A 7,830-nucleotide genomic window follows, 5' to 3' on the forward strand; every position below is an offset into this window, starting at 1 on the left:
CTTACACAGCCACCCAGGGCTTCAAAAATGAACAAGGCAGAAGCTACATTACCTTTCCTGATCCAGCTTGGAATGTCACACTGTGTTACTTCTGGCACCAGATTGGAGGGGAAGGAACATAGACTCCACCTCTGTCAATGGGTGGTGTGTCAAGGTGACCTTGTAACATTCTTTGTGCAAGAGAATGTGGGGTGGGAGATATTATTGTGGCCATTTTGGAAAATTTAACCTGCCTCACTCCTATATTCCATTCTCCATGCTGTGCCCAGAGTGGACTTAAAAACCTGAAATCAGATCACAGCACACCCCTGCTGAACAGTCTTCCCATAACTGCTCACCCCACCTAAAATAAAATCCAGATTCCCACAAATAAAATACAACCACAAGACTTCTGGCCTCATATCCTTTGTTGTCCTCATGGCCCACCATGACCTTCTCTCTGATTCTCCTTCACATCAAACTGTTCCTGCCCCAGTCCCTTTGCACTTGCAGTTCCCTCTGCCTGGAAAACACTAGTTCATTTGAAGCAGCCCTCCCCTCCCTGACCACCTACCACTGTCCAGTCATTATTACATCACTGTGTTTCATTTCTTCTAACACTTGCCACAGGTTGAACTTTGTAGTTCAATGATTTGTGCTAGTTTATGTCTCCTTGTTCAGACTGGGGCTGACCAGGTAATACTTGTCTGTCTTATTCACTGCTGAATGTTCAGGTGGGAGATCAGGTGCCAGGTGATGGAGGCCTGTACAGAGGAGGTTGTGTGTGTGTGGTGATAATATATCTTGGTGCAGATCTCTGTGCTTATCCTACTTTGAGATCATTGAGATTCTTGGACATGTAGATTCATGTCTTTCATCAACGTTGGGAAATTTTGGGGCCATTATTTCTTCAACTATTCTTTCTGTCCCTTTCTCTTCTCTCCTTCTGGGATTCCTGTTATGCATATATTGATATGGTTGATGGTGTCCCACAGGTCTCAGGCTCTGTTAATTTTTCTTAAAAATTAAAAAAAATAAATGTATTTATTTTTGGCTGTGTTGGGTCTTCATTGCTGCATGCGGGCTTTCTCTAGTTGTGGCGAGTGGAGGCTACTCTTTGTTGCAGTGCACAGGCTTCTCGTTGCGGTGACTTCTCTTGTTATGGAGCATAGGCTCTAGGCATGCAGGCTTCAGTAGCTGTGGCATGCAGGCTCAGTAGCTGTGGCTCATGGGCTCTAGAGTGCAGTCTCAGTAGTTCTGGCACACGGGCTTAGTTGCCCTGTGGCATGTGGATCTTCCCGGACCAGGGCTCGAACCTGTGTCCCCTGCATTGGCAGGCAGATTCTTAACCACTGCACCACCAGGGAAGTCCCTAATTTTTCTTGGATGTGTGTGTTTGGGAGGAGTCAGGTTGAGAGTGGAGTGCACACCATCAGATCCCTGCCCAGATGCCTTTGAGGCAACTGCCGACAGTGGAGAGAGAGGTCAGGGGTCAAGACAACACCTCTTCACAAGTTGAGGGGAAGGGCTGTAGGACTAGTGTCCTTTGGGGTACTCTAACTCAGAGGAGCTGGAGACCAATGTAAGGGTGAGAGCAGTCCTTGGCCCCACCCATGTCATGTCAGATGATTGAAGAAAGCTCACAGGTCACATCAATATTTGTTATTTTTTTGGTAAACCCTTTGGCAGGGTTTCTGTACTTTTCCTGTTGCATTTATTTGGCTGCATGTAGCTCATTTAATTCACAGTTGGCAATGATTCTTTCTCAGCAATCAGAAATTCTTGATAAGTGAGAACAAATGATCTACAAACTGTATACAATGATTATGAATGCTAAATTTCACACTTTGTGAAGTTTGTACAATTATTCATCTGAATTTTACTAGTTGCTGTTTGGATTTTGGAGTGTGTGTGTATGTGTTTTCTTTCCTCCAAATATTCACATTGTTGGCTTATGTGCTGTGCTTATGATTCTTGATGGATAAATCAGCCCCTGGCAGATACAGGGATTTGTTAAAATGCAGGCAGGGGGGTAGGTCAGGTTTGAGTGGAGCTCTACACCTCTGTGGCAGACAATGGAAGTTGATGGATAGGTACCCTAGCTTCCTCACCCCTTGTATGGGGTGACTAAGGTGTGTTTTCCACACTGATTCTCAGAGGTCCCCATGGGATTGAGTTCCAGCTTCCCCCAGTGGAAACTTGCATATCAATGCACTCTTTACTGATTCCCTTCCCTTCCCTGTCTCACTTCTCCACCTCCTTTTCAGCATTTCCTATATCACTTTCCAAATAAACTACTTGCCCTTGAATACTTATCTCAGGATCAGCTTCTGGGAGACACCAAATGAAGACGTTCTCTCTAGGCCTCAGTTTCCTCACTCATCCAAAGGGAAGAATAACTCCCCCTATTATCAAGGTTATGGGAATAGGAGGTGTTGGGAATGGGGCATGTGTCTGTGGGCTAATTCCCCCATCTGCTACCTCTCTGGGGGTCCTCCATTCCTGGGAAATGGAAGATGGAGCTGGTTATGGGGAGTTTCCTCCACCTCCTGTTTTTATTCCAGTTGTCCCCACACTGGAGGCTCACATGCATCTGTCATCTTCTAGGATGAGGCAATTGCTGCAGCCTGCACAGTCCTCCTTGGTGGGGAGTCCGTCCTCAGAGGCACCAGGGAACAGGTGGCTGCCCAGAGATGTCCACTGTGGTGGCATTGAGGAACTAGAGGGACAGAGGGTGGTTGAGTTACCATGAGGCATCTTCCTGAGGCAGGATGTGGTATCACCTGGGAGGCAGTCAGAGGGGCGGCATATCTTGGACAGAGCCTCCCAATGGCCCTTGGAAAAGCCCTACCAGACAGCTGTGGAGCTGAAGCTGAGGTACAGCAGGGCCCCCTGTTGCACAGACAGTACCTCCCTTTTATTAGCTCTGCTGGGCTTTCTTGCTGGCAAGGCCTCTGCGCAGGCCCTGGCACACATTTGGCAATTAGCTACCTCCAGCCATGTCAAGAACTGCCCTAGTGACCAGCTTGCAGGGCCTGGGGGTGCTAGTGTGGCCACCAGGGCCTCCCAGATGCTGGTTGTCCCAGAGGTAAGGAGGCAACCTGGATAAGAGTGGCTGATCAAATGAGGACAAGAAGCCTGGGGTGGACAGGACCAGGCAGAGACCCCGTGTCTTTCTTTAGCTCCTCCCTCTTCCCTCCCAGGTCTCGGGCTCTCCTGCACATTCCAAAGAAAGGTCTGGCCCTTGACTGGCTCCTGGGAGGTAGCCTGTAAGCCTCTGGAGTATCCTACCTGGTAAGAATCTCTTTGTATACCTGGGGGCCATGCCAGTTAATTTATGCTAACAGTGAGATTTATAGCGGGGGCCTTGGGCCACACTGTATCAGTTTAACCTCTGGAGGGGCCAGAGACTAACTAAGATGAGCCATGTAGGTGGTCAGCCATGTCTATGTGGCTGTTATGGGCTGGATTGTGTGCCCCTCCCAATTCATATGTTGAAGTCTTAACCCCCCAGTACTTTAGACTGTGACTGTATTTGAAGATAGAGTCTTTTTAAAAATTAAAAAAAAATTTTTTGCTGCAATGGGTCTTTGTTGCTGCACACGGGCTTTCTCTAGTTGCAGTGAGCAGGGGTTACTCTTTGTTGCGGTGTGCGGGCTTCTCATTGTGATGGCTTCTCTTGTTGCGGAGCACAGGTTCTAGGCACATGGGCTTCAGTAGTTGCAGCACATGGGCTTCAGTAGTTGTGTCTTGCGGGCTCTAGAGCGCAGACTCAGTAGTTGTGGCACATGGGCTTTGTTGCTCCATGGCATGTGGGATCTTCCCAGACCAGGGATTGAACCCATGTACCCTGCATTGGCAGGCAGATTCTTAACCACTGCACTACCAGGGAAGTCCCAGAGATAGAGTCTTTAAACATGTCATTAAATAAAAATGAAGTCTTTAATCCAATATGACTGCCTTCCTAAGAAGAAGAAATTTGGACACAGACATGTGTGCACACAGAGGGAAGATGAGGGGAAGAGAGAGGGAGAAGATGACCATCTATGACACCTGGATCTTGCACTTCCAGCCTCCAGAACTGTGAGAAAATAAATTTCTGTTGTTAAAGCCACCTAGTCTGTGGTGTGTTGTTATGGCAGCCCTAGGAAACTAAAACAGTGACCAACCCCTAGTGAAAATCCTGGGCACCAAGACTCAAGGGAGCTACCCTGGTTGGCAGTACACCATGTGTGTTGTCACACATTATTGCTGGGAGAATTAAGCACTGTCCACGTGATACCACAGGGAGGGGACAACTGGAAGCTTGTGCCTGGTCTCTCTTGGACTCTGCTCCATGTGCCTTTTACCTTCGCTGATTTTAATCTGTATCCTTTCCCTGTAATAAACCATGAATATAGGGCTTCCCTGGTGGCGCAGTGGTTGAGAGTCCGCCTGCCGATGCAGGGGACATGGGTTCGTGCCCCAGTCGGGGAAGATCCCACATGCCGCGGAGTGGCTAAGCCCGTGAGCCATGGCCGCTGAGCCTGTGCGTCTGGAGCCTGTGCTCCGCAATGGGAGAGGCCACAACAGTGAGAGGCCCGCATACCACCAAAAAATAAATAAATAAATAAGTAAATAAAAATAAAAATAAACCATGACTATAACAACTTTGCTGAGTTCTGTGAGTCCTTCTAGTGAATCATTGAACCTGAGTGTCGTCTTGGGGACCTCCCACTACATAGATTCATAGAGAAGGAAGTGACTCCCCAAACCTCTGGCAAATGTACATTTGGAAGTAGGAGCTCCCTTTCCAGGACCTTGGGCTCAAGCCTTACTGAATCCTTCCTCATGTCTTGTTGGAAGTGGTTTTCTACCCACTCTGGTGGTACGTTTTGTCCCCCAGAACCCCACATGAGCACAACTTGAACTGTTCCAAGCTGCAGCATGATCTTGGGAAAGTCACCCACCTCAGAGGCCATCCAGCATCATGGTGGAGGGAGGGATCAGGTTTTAGGGTCATACCAGGCTGGATTGGAAATCCTCCCCACCCCACCCTAATCCAGCATGTGACCTTGGGACAGTCACTTTCCCTCTATGATCCTCAGTATATGAATCTCTAAAACTGCTTTAAATACCAAATAAAATCCCATATGGAGAGAAAGAAATGTTATTGTACTTTCATACTGTCCAGGGTCATTCTGCTCCTTCAGATATAGATAAGATTGGCTCAAACCTCTTCCAACATCTTTGCTGAGATTTTGGCAGATCTCTAGATGATTATTTTCTCATGATCTCCTGTTGTTGCTGAATTAAATAGTTTCACTGTAAGCTCAATGTTCCTGGTCTATAGGATGAGGCACTTACTCCTCTCCTTGATTTCATCAGAAACCCACTCACCAAGGCCCCTGGGTGTGGAATGGGTTTTACTGAAGTTTGGGAGAGTGGAGGGGAAGTTTACATTGCAACTGCAGCAATTTATCATTGACTGCTAGACATCTCTGTTCCAACCCAGCCTACCTGACCACCTCATGTGGCATCCTAGAGTCTTGCCATCACATTACCTTTCCATCCATCCATCCATCCATCCATCCATCCATCCATCCATCCTCCCATCCATCCATTCATTCATCCATTTGTTCATTCATTCATTCATTAATTCACTCAACAAGTAAATTTTGAGTGGCTGCTGAGCCCTGTGAACCATGAAGCTATGGCTCCCTGGCTCTCAACTCACAGTTAAGTGGATGAAATAGACATTCATCAAAGAGTCACACAAATGAATGTAAAAATCATTGATATGGTGAGGAGAATGAGGGGATAATGAGCACCTGATGTAGCTGGGATAGGAAGGGGGTGAGGGGAGGTTTCCTTAAAGTGGGGTTTGCATTGAAATCTCAAAACTGGGGAGGCATTAACTCAGGGTGGGAGTGGAGAGACAGGAGCAGCATATACAAAGGTCCTGTGGCACCATCTTTGTTTATCCCTTCCTTTTCTGATACTGGGATTCAGCTTGCCTCACCTCTCACTTTTTAGTCCCTTTTGGTCTCCCTGCTGCTTGTCACTCGCATCCGTCTATACAAGGGTTTGCAAACTAGGGTCTGAGGGCCAAATCTGGCTCTTGAGCTATGAACGGTTTTTTAATTTTTTAAATGGTTGAAAACAAAAGACTACAGTTCATGAACCAAATTTCATGCTACTTTTGATAATTTTGTTTTGTAATTAAGACTTTCAAACCTAGTGCCCATGAAGGAAGACTTAGTGATAACCATAGGATTAACATGTCCAGTGATACGTAATTTTAGAAAGTCCACATTAGACGGCAGATTTTAGACAGGGTTTTCTGGGATGCAAATTAACTAGGGTTTTTCTGTAATCGTGGAACCTAGACAGTTGATACAGAAGGTGGAACCTTCTTCCCGATTTCCTCTTTGTGAGATGAAGTCAAGATATTTTGGTAGTTGTTATCTTTGGGAGCACCTGTTGCAAGATAGCCAGCCATATTAGGAGGGTTTCTGGGGTGGGGGAGGGGAGGGGAGAAAAAGAGTCGACAAATACCTGTCACTAAAGCCCAAACAGCCAGATCCATTTCTACAATATGTTTTACTTTCTTTAAAACAAACAAAACGAAACACCCTACATGCTATATTTTATTGCTACAATTTGGGGAAGAGGAATACACAGAAGGTAGATATTAGTTGAGAATCTTTCTGCATCATTTTGATGACTTTAATACATTTTTCAATGCAATGGTTAAAAGAAGTACTATATTTTGTGACATGTAAAATAATATGAGATCCAAGTTTCAGTGTCAATAAAGTTTCATGGGTGCTCAGCCACGCACCTTCCTCAATGTACTCTCTACCGTGGCTTCCTCGCTATAGCCTCAGAGCTGAGTTGTCATTGCAACAGAGACTGTATGTCCCATAAAGCTGATATTTACTCTCTGGTCCTTTACAGAAAAAGTTTGCTCATACCTAACCCATGGTATAACTTAGCAGCAGGCTTGCTCTGAAGCACCTGCCCTCCCATACATCTGCTTAACCCTTATCATTGTCCCCTCTGCCCTTTGTCCAATCCCTGTGGTGAGGTCTGACCTCAGCTCCCTGCATACTCACTCTCCCCTCACTGTGGGCTCTGTCCCACCAAGAGAACGTTGCACATGCTGTTTGCTCCCAGGGGATGATTACACCGGAGGTGGGTGGAACTGGGCCAGTTCACAGCCAGGATCTGTGTTTCTGAAAAAGAACAGCTTTTAATCCATTTTGTGAAATGGCACTATCGCCACCTGATGGCCATTTACTCCAACTGTAGCTGCAGTTCTTTCAAAACATTTGACATGGACCATCATCCTCTCCAGGACCCTGTCTAGGGCAGGGAAAAATGGAAAATGCCCATGGAAAAATTCCCCAGATATGGTTCACTCATATTTCTGAACAGATGGCCTATTCAAGTTCCAAATCTCTACAGCTTCCCTCCATCCCCCATCTATCCCAGTGATCCTCAAACATTAAGGCTCATGTAACTCCCCTGGGGTTGTTAAAATTACGATTTAGTGGTCTGGTATGACGTCTGAGTCTTCATTTCTAGCAAACTCCCAATAACATTGATGCCTCTGATTCATGGACAACTTTGAGTATCAGGCTTTACTTTTTTTTTTTTAATTTTTTTTTGACTGTGTTGGGTCTTCGTTTCTGTGCGTGAGCTTTCTCCAGTTGCGGCAAGCGGGGGCCACTCTTCATCGTGGTGCGCAGCCTCTCACTGTCGTGGCCTCTCTTGTTGCAGAGCACAGGCTCCAGACGCGCAGGCTCAGCAGTTGTGGCTCATGGGCCCAGTTGCTCCGCGGCCTGTGGGATCTTCCCAGACCAGGGC

Source organism: Hyperoodon ampullatus, assembly GCF_949752795.1.
Source record: "Hyperoodon ampullatus genome assembly, chromosome: 4".
In the NCBI taxonomy this organism is placed as follows: Eukaryota; Metazoa; Chordata; class Mammalia; order Artiodactyla; family Ziphiidae; genus Hyperoodon; species Hyperoodon ampullatus.